Raw genomic sequence first — 10,490 nt, 5'->3', positions numbered from 1 at the left:
AGCTGAATTTCCCCCTTTCTATAGCAATTAAATATGATATTTATGAGAAACAATAATTAACTAATAACTAAAAAACATAAAATGATCAGTAATATTTCTATAGGAGTTCTGCTTCCGTGTATAAAAGCCAATGTCTACTCTATTATTATTCGCATACCGAAACGCAACGTCATTCTCAAATGGTGCTCAGTAGTAATGCTCATACACATGTATTGACGTGAGATGTCCCACAGTGCACTGTGCAACAATGTTGGCCATGCACATATTGGAAATATTCGAGGGAGTTGCTCCACATAATATGTCTGTATCTGAATGGTATATTTAAACCACGGATAATTAGAACTAGGCTTCCATTAATATATAGAAAATACTTATTATCAAGGGCCAAAGGAATCCGTCACTGGTTTAAAGCTCGTTTCCTTTTTCTTAGGTTTACCTTTTAGACACTACACTTGGGGAATATTATGATGGAATAGATTATCAATGAATCCCATTCCAATTATTCGAAGATGGAATTATTTGGTTGTGTAAATTTAATCAGTTTATGATACTATTCAAAGCGTTGAAACTCTGGGACAGCGACATACTTTCTGTCACGTGGCTCTAATATTCAGTGAAATTTAGGGCTAATAGGCCTAATGCTTTTCAAATGAATAGGCTATGGTAATACTGAACTACTAATAACAATAATTGATAACATAGGCTAACTTGTAAATTACTGTAGCTTATTATATTACAGTAATAACGATTTAGATTACAATGTCTTAAAAGAAATTGGCATCCTTTATTTGTGAAAATACAAGCCAATATTGACAACAATTATTATTGCAATAAATATAAATTAAGTAAGCCTGACCCCAGTGCTAAATTCGACATCCGGCAACGTTGGTAAACTTAACATCCCAACCCAGAGCATGGATATATAAGTAAGACTATAATCCCATGATTAAGAAAAAAACATACAATTTTTCAGATAAAAAGTTCAAACTTTCACTTTTTTTTTAAATAGAATATTTCTTCAGTTGCTATGTCAATTAGTTGCCTTGCCAGTCGTCAGTTGAGTAGGCTATCACAATGTGATATAGGCTCGATCTAGGCCTACAAGAAACACGCACAAAAATGCGATCCGTTTGGAGATTTTAATGTTGTTTTCCTTTTTAAGATTAATGTTCACATTGACTAATCTCATCAAGAGTTTGAGAGATTTTCGGCAGATTAGTGGTTAGTGGTTTTTTTTGTATCTACTACAAATGAAGTGGGCCTTAACCTCATAATTTGTACCGGTAGTTCCAGGGGCCTTAATACGTTGATTCATCGACGTACAGTTAAATGGCTTGGTGGTTGGGATGCTTGCTTTTCATTCCTAGGGTCGTGGGTCAAATCCTGTGTCACAGCAGAATTTTGTTGCTCACGAATAAAACCAGTTCCACTTCGTAAGCCTCATAAAGAAACTTAAGCATCATTTAATCATGTAATTGGGGAGTTACTTGTTGTTGAAAGTGAAGGAAATGAATAAATACTATGAGAACCTTATAGCAACACAACTTTGATGGCTTATTTAATTGAACATAGCGTTTCACATGTAATACTGCTTGATAAAAAAAATGTATTAATGAAACGTCTAACGACTTAAGAAAAAAAATGTAATATAAGCATAATATACTTTATAGCACATTGCGGGGGATAATCCATCTTTTGCCTGAAATTTACTCGGTTCGTTTTTCTCAATCCACATTGCGTTTCAAGTACTACAGGATTAATTAAATCTATAAATAGCAATGTTAGTAAATTTGCAAGAACATCACATAATACTGTGTTGGAATTAAAATGCCTCACAATGTTACCAAATTGCTATGGAAACATTATGGTTTAGTATTCACCTTTTAGACTTTAGTGTTTCCGATTTCCAAACTGGTTATTCGTTTCATTTCATTTATTTCGTCCAAAGAATATTAAAAGTGAAAAACAAAAAATAACAGAGAGAAAAAAACAACACTCAATTGGCTGGACAGGATTGCCTTATCTGAATCACTGTCTAGTGGCTCTCCGATGCCAATGAGAACACAAATTAAATTAGCATAAAATAGTCAAGTAAACTCTCATTAAAATATATATAAAAATATATATGTACAAAATCATCAATGAAATCAGTCAAAAGTTAATAAGATAAAACATTCAGGATACAACAAAATTTGAAATACAAGAATTGCAGCGAAAAACTAATGTTAAAATGTTCAATTTACAGGAGTAAAATGCAAGATATACGAAATTTTGAATAGAATTATTGCTTTGCATATCAATTGGTACGCAAATGCTACAGTCCTATGAGAAAATAATTTATAAGTTATAATCCAGTTTGGAATGATTTAATATTCGGGAAATTCATTATGCCTGCACTATACTAGTATTTGTATAGGCCTATGCTTCCTAAAAAAAAATGATAAACTACTTAGGCAATATTAATTCTTGTTAGCTGCATATTTTTGACAAATAATGTATTTTGTGTCAACATATACCCTTATCATCGCCCCTTAAACTCTACTTTGTCCATTTGCGTGCATTTTTATGACTAGTTCGTGGTTCAGTAGCAATTGTTCAGGGACTAGGCCTATAGAATGAAATTCTGATTCATCCTGGTTATCAGTACTCAAACTCAAATCATCGCGCCTAATTACTCGTGCTGATAGGCAATTTACACAGTCCACATATCTTTAATTTCAATAGATGTGTGGAACTGCCTGACACGTAGCCATATATATATATATATATACATCATTCATTTTTAATTTTTTAAACTATTTTTATAGAGGGTGACTATTTCAACGTATCCTATAAGGTTGGCTGATATTCAGAGGCCCTCTTAAATAAATGAAAAAAACGTCATGCTTTTATCAGCGAAGTCTCCTTATGAGGCTTAGGGAGTGGAGTTATGAAAAGTGTAGGCGGTGGCACCGAGACCTCTGACGATTAGTGCCCAAAATTATTTAAAAAAACGTAATGCAATAACAGCATATTGACTACTATTGTATATTTTCGGAAAATATTTCAGCTGCTCCAAATCTCTTTCCTATTCTTCCTTCTTCATTTATTCTTTCACAATTTTGCGTTTTATCCATATTTTTCATAATTTTATATATTCACATATATAGTCAACTCCACTCCGGATCTGCAAAAACCACCATTATCGTGAATCACTGTCACCATGCTGATATCATGAACTACATTATTAGAAATTATTTCAGACATTTTATTTAATTATCAGGAATAAAAGTAGTATATCTTTATAATTTCTCTTGATGATGTTCGGATAAACTATGGAAATATAAAATCACAGTGGCGTGTAAACGCTGTTGATACCTGGAACAGTATCTGCGTCATAAGCGTCATCTGCGCTTTAGTAAGTACTTAACATAGAGCAAACTTTTCTAACCATAAAGCTCTAATGGTACTTAAGTTCTTCCTTCAAGTTACAGTCAATAGCCCTACATTGACAAGATCTATGTATAAAACCGACATAATAATAATAATAATAATAATAATAATAATAATAATAATAATAATAACAATAAATAAATAAATAAATAAATAAATAAATAAATAAATAAATGAATAAATAAATAAATAAATAAATAAATAAATAAATAAATAAATAAATAAATAAATAAATAAATAAATAAATACATAAATAAATAAATAAAATGAACCAGACTTGTATATCGTCTTAATACCCCCATATTTAGCCATTTTTTTTTCTGTTTTTTGTTTGCTATCAAAGTTTTACTTCCTTATTTTTGCGAATACATTGAAAGGACGATTTCTCACGTTTAAATTTCAGATTAAGATCTTTTCAATCATCTCAACGTTGTTTGTCGGATTTCAATTAATCCGATTAACAGACAAGGATAACTTAATTAACCAAGGTTTACCTGAATGGGGTTTCCCTAAATTTTTGTTTAAACTTACTTCAGGGTGAAAAAGAACACGAGTACTATAATAGCATCAGTAGCAAAATTAAAGTCACAGCCAACCGAAATCTCTTCCACGATTGGTAGGCGGATTACTTGGTTATCATTAGTAACCATATTTGAAACTGAGCATTTTGTTTCAATAAGCCTTGTTCACATTAGAGCCACATACGCGTTGACATAAGCGTCAAGCAACGCTTGTACGCCTGCACTTGTGCGCGCCTAAATTTCTCCAGCATTACATTCATCAGACGGTAAAATGCACCACAAAAAATTACTGTACTTGATTTGTGGATAAGTTAGTCTACTTATAGTCAAAGGCTGATCTCACAGATACGCGACGGTACTTCCGGTCTTTCGCTGGGATACCACTGTACTTCTATATTATAATGCTTAACAACTTATTTGGCTTGGTTGATAAAATATAGTTGTGACCTTCACTATTCATTATTGCGCCTGCATTGTTTATATGATTTTACTGTGGCTAAAACCACTATTCCCTTTCTAAAACTAACAGGTGGGTTTATTTGTTGACATCGTAGAAATATCAGTGACAGTAATACTTATTTATTCCTCTTATTAAAAGGTTGGCAATTAGGTTAATGTTACGGGAATGTGTAAACAACAAATGGAAAATAGTAATACCATGCAAGCTAACACTAAAACACTCTTTAATTTCCTTTCAAAAAGTGGTCTTGTATTAGAAGTTATTTTGACACTTGAGACAAAAAAGGTGGTCTCGGTATCAAATTAGAGGGGGTCAGAACTAGAGGTTGAGCTTAGCATTAAACAATAGGTGATCAGTACAGTTGGTAAGCGATCTAAAAGGGTCTTAGAAATTGTCATTTTCATTGCTGTTGGCGGTTCTTAAAATACAAAAAGAAATATGCATACTGTGTCCTGCTGTGTGAGTTCCGATAAGATAGCATTATATTACGCTACTATTATTAAATATTTTCTGTATAATCGCGTTTCATGTACACAATTATTCATAGATTTTCCAACTTAACAGTTTCCATTACCTCCGCAAGACCCAGTTCCGGGTACCAATTGCCCTACGTACCAAAGTCTCAAAGCAGATATTTCTATTAAAAGCTACATAAATATTTTAGTTTGTTTTTTTGTAAATTAGCAGCCTAAAAGAACAAAAATTTACTAAGCCACGAAAAATCGCGTGGGACCACGGACTTTTATGCGAACCACGTCTGCGCTAGAAGAATAAATAACAGTCTTTAATTCACGGCACGATTTGACGTTGTTTTGGGAACGTCAAATTGTAGGTAAGCCATATTAACAGTTCTTCATACTTGCATCCTAATCATGAGGTAGCTAAGCGCTACAGTTGTGGTCGATTATTATACCTATAAGGTTACTATTTTATTTCCGTTTTTTTCCTCGACAATTAAATTCAAACAAAAATAAAATAATGTCGACTTCTGCGAGCTTAGTATCGTTTTAAGATTAAACTTGTCATTTTAATGCACACTGGTTGATGCATAGTATATCTCCGGCAGTCTAGAGAACTATGCTATGTTGTTTCTGTCTTCCATTCCGCATTGTCTAGACCCTATTATGTTTTTCTTTTGATCCTTTTATAGATTTTATATATACTTTTTCTATATTTTGTATGTGGTACGGTAAGTTTCCATTTTGAAAACAAAAGATGTATTTGGTAAGATAAGGTAAATCAAACTAACCTAATAAATGTAAATGATGTTCGAAAGATGATTATCAAGAGAGGTCTTGGCATCTACGGTGTTATTACATTAATGGGAAATGATTTGCGTGTTTCGTGCGTTTCATTTCTAGCTAACACTGAAAAGAAAATTTTAAAGCCAGGTTGAATCAATATATAGGGTAAATTGCAATGTCGGTTTGCAATTGAAAACACAGTTCATCAAGTTGCAGGCCTAATAAGAGGTACAAGAACAGGGATAGTCATCGGCTGGTACCGATGTAAAAAATAGCCTTCCAATCACGTAGTCACCATCGTTTACAATAGCAACTTGTGACGTCATATCGCATGGCATCATACGTCATTTTCAATTGGTCAAATAGTGTGTAAAATTCAGATAAAATAATATGCAAATTGCAGGTAAACAAAATTTGTGAAAATATTCAAAAAGTACAACTTAAATTACATCAATAATTGTTGAAGTAGGATATTTTAACAGTGTTTGTGTAATGACGACTATCATTATTCTGATTTGATATAGAAAAAAAGAGTTAAATACCATGTACATACATTTAATTATTCGGAATGTTTTTGGATTTAGGTATTTGTTGTGAAGTTGTCTGAGATGTACCGAAACATATCAAACATGAATATTTGTATTAATGTGCTGAAATATTCAGGAAACCAAGATTAATCTTTATCGCGAAATCCTAACTTAATTATGAATTATGAAGCCAATATTCAAATTTTTCGGATGTGAAAGATTAAGATAAATACTGAAGTCTATAACTATCTCAAGTATTGAACTTAATTTGTCCACCTTCATAATATCTGATAAACATTATTATTAATAGATTATTATTATTATTATTATTATTATTATTATTATTATTATTATTATTATTATTATTATTATTACAATTATTATTATTATATTATTATTATTATTACAATTATTATTATTATTATTAACATTAATATTATTGTTATTATTATTATTATTATAGTATACTATTTATTGTTATCTATTCAATAAACAAAGAATCTATTTACATTTTATTTATTTATTATTATTATTATCATTATTTATTAATATTATTTTACTATTTAATAATATTATTACTATTATAATTATTATATATTTATGATATTATTATTAGTATTATGAACATTTATAAGGCTTATTATTACTGATAATAATTAATAATAATAATAATAATAATAATAATAATAATAATAATAATAATAATAATAATAATCATTATTATTGTTGTTGTAGTAGTAGTTGTTAATAATATTATTACTAAAGGCTCATCAACTCTCATGGTAAATTCCTGTCACTTTAAACATTTAAAAGTAAAAGTTTCATTTTTTTTAAAGACAATCAGATATCACGTTCCGGATGGACATTAAAGAAGGTTTATCTAGGTTCACCCTGTATTCAGATGATTTATCTAATTTTGAAAAAAAAAAAAAAAACCAAAAAACTTTAGATATCAGAAATAGTTTCAAATTATCCTAAACTACTCGTATGCCCGTAATATGAATAGGCCTATTTACTGACTCAAATTGTTCCTGTTAACGCGACAATTAGTATACTGGGTATTGTAAAGTTAGTCGACGCTATAAACGTAGCGGGAAACAGCATAAGATTAAACGGTTCAGTACAGGTTGATTCCTTAAGCCCCTCCCAGGTGATTTACTCGAGGTCCCTTGAGATTCATCGCCTTCATTAACCATCACAAGGGGTTTTCCTGACCTTCCGTCCAAAGTCCCTTTGTTTAAGGCCTATATCTGAACAATCTAAAAAAACGAAATAGTCAAAGTTAGGTCGTTAGAATTTGAGCTGCTTGGAGAAAAAAAAAATAGAGATAATAGGCTTTAAAGACCGGGATTTTCAAAACGAAAAACATACACACTACATTTCTTGCACATGTACATACTGTATTTATTTGAATAAACGGGCTTTTATTGTTGAGAAGCGTTTTTGAGGGGCGTTTATTAGAGGGAGGCGTTTATTCGAGGGAGGCATTATCAATTTGTGTGTGTATACTCAAATAAACGCTCCTTAATTTCACTGTAAGTGTGGAATTAAAACACATAATTACCGTCAAAATGTGTTATTGCATGTTCATAAAAACTTAGTGATCCTAACCAGGTTAGAAAAAAATGTAATTCTACTGATATGTTGAGAATGATATTGCTTTAATTAGTTTTGTTTACAGTCATTTAGGGGGCCTATATTCGATGAAAGAATAAAACGCGTTTATATCAGGGAGGCGTTTATTCCAAATGGGAATCTGAAGAGGGAGTCCCAAATACGGTAATCATGTTTGCATTGACTGAAAGCATCTGCATGGATGCTGTTGAACTCAGAAAAACGCCTTGCGCTTGCCCTTTCTGTCTTTGCCATCTAGGCCTACCTACGTCTGAAATAGAGATTAGCTGTCTTGGTTCACAATCAACTGGTTTGGCAGGTATTCCTCTGGGTTTGATCACTTCCCATTCAGTAGTATCTTGGGACAGGCCTATCTTTTTTGGCCATCCTTTGAATATAGTCAAAGAACTACAATCTGTCAGTATTTGTGAATGCTATCTTCAGTGCATCTTTCAGTGTGATGTTGCCAATATTGCCCAGGCTTGTGATGGTTCCGAGATCATTGCGAACGTAATCTATAAATACCCGAAGAGGATTTTCGTCTTCTTTCTTTGTGCTGGATGTTATGTATAAAGAAATTAGGAAAATAAATAGCATGATGTAATAATATACCTACACACACACACACACACACACACACACACACACACACATATAGGGCCTATACGCTAATATAAATATTTCAACGTGACCCACTGATGCTTAAGAAAATGTTACTTATCACAGTAGCCATACAGATAGGAGTTTAACTTTTCAATTAGTAATGTAATTGTTTTATATTTGTTAGTGTTGTTATATGTAACTTTAGTGTTTTGATATTTCTGTCCTTTTCTATTTTTCCAGTTAGGCCTATGTAAGTATCGAAATCTTTTTACATTTCCAACAGTTCATTATATTTTGTTTACACAAAATATAGGTCTACATAATGTTACATGAAGCTTTTATACATGAAAAATATGATGTCAAACGTATGTGAGAGAACTTGAGACTTGCATAGATTCCAAGGTGATTCCGATAATCAACCACCCAAACATGACAATACTCTCCTAATAATATAAGTTGATGAATACTAACATCAAATACCCTAATGCAAGGTGACAACAGTTAATATGAAATTCCGCGGGGAAGTATTTTTAGCATAATTTCTGAAATTTTCGTTAACGTCGTATCAGCTGCTAAGAATTTTAAAGGACGTGATAATTTACACAGTCAACCTGTAGGTCAATCCATTTGAGAAAAAAACACCCAATGCACTCATGCTTTCTTTTTACCTTGTATTACTAAACATTATTACTGTTTTACCCAACGTTTTTAATTTAAAAAATGGTTAACATTTATTATTGTATTCGATGTCTAATTGTTATATTTGTTTTATTCCATTGTGTCAAGAATTATTGTTCTCTTTGATCTTAAGTAAAATAATTATTAACTACAATTTTAGTGCGTCTTAATAATAGTACTGTACTTTGTTTTAAAACCTTATCGTTGAAAAATACCAGAAACAGGATGAAGTAGACCTATAGTCAGACTGATATAAATCATGTGGCGCCATCAAGGGCTTTGAGCTGCCAAACAAACAGGAGTAAGTTCGAGTCCGTAGACGGTCACCTTTCCTGTGACCTTTGGAAAAATACATTTTACGTTTGTGTCTCCATCTGAAGTTTAACGATGTGTCTGGTAGGATGTGATTGAAAACAATATTGTGTTATATTACATGTATGACATATCAGGAAGTGGTTACACATTGTGGAAATGTAACCAGGGTACAGTAGAAAAATGAATGTAAAATTTTGAAAGCAAAATTGAAAAAATAGTGGCCTGATGAAGACATTATTTCATGAAAAATCTGAAGGCCTACAGAGCCTGATGACAAATGTAATTTAAATATTTATTGCAATTTACTATACAAAATATTATAAGACATACAGGTATAATTGACTATACAGTAGTATGCATATAACAACACGAGCCATAAGCTTATAGAAGGCCCAATAAGTTAGAAGACGAATATTGAACTTATATTGTTTATGCTAAAGGTCTATATAACATAAACAATTCATTCTTACTTTGCTATAATGCATTTTAATACAAACACTGGCTTAAATCAGTCAGTAGGCCTATATGATAGACAAACAGAAGACTAAGAAGAGAAACAGAACAGAGGGACTTAAGATTTCCTTACAACTCATAGATGTAACATCCTTTAGAAGGACGATCAAAGAAAATATGTATGTTTGCTGTTTCGCTTTTAGATGCTCGCTTAAATGAAACATCTGAAGAAGCGATTAAAATCAGAGCATACCTAGATGAAAATGAAATAGAAAGCTCTCTGCCTTTTAACTCATTAGTTGCATTCACTTGATTCGTTTGTATTTTATAATTTCGTCTAGAATTTATCATGGGTATCTCATTCAAAGGTTCGTTAGAAGATATTCTTTTGAATTAAATTCATTTTGAAATTATCAACTTTGATATAAACCTTTAACTCAACTGACATCTTTCAAATAAAAAACATGATCTCTACAAGAATAAACTGTACCTGAGAGTGAACAGTAAGTGCATGAGATTACCGTTTTATATATTAAACACTCAAAAAAAGAAGAAAAGAAACAAAGTTCACAAACTTATTATTTATTTATGATTATTATAAAGGTATATTAAGAAGGAAAACAGATGCACTCGGTCATTGATT

The sequence above is a fragment of the Anneissia japonica genome, unplaced genomic scaffold (genome assembly GCF_011630105.1).
Source record: "Anneissia japonica isolate Jap-2015-1 unplaced genomic scaffold, ASM1163010v1 scaffold288059_len961885_cov194, whole genome shotgun sequence".
NCBI classification, from domain to species: Eukaryota; Metazoa; Echinodermata; class Crinoidea; order Comatulida; family Comatulidae; genus Anneissia; species Anneissia japonica.
The sequence above is the reverse complement of the archived record's forward strand: the minus strand, read 5'-3'. Positions refer to the sequence as shown.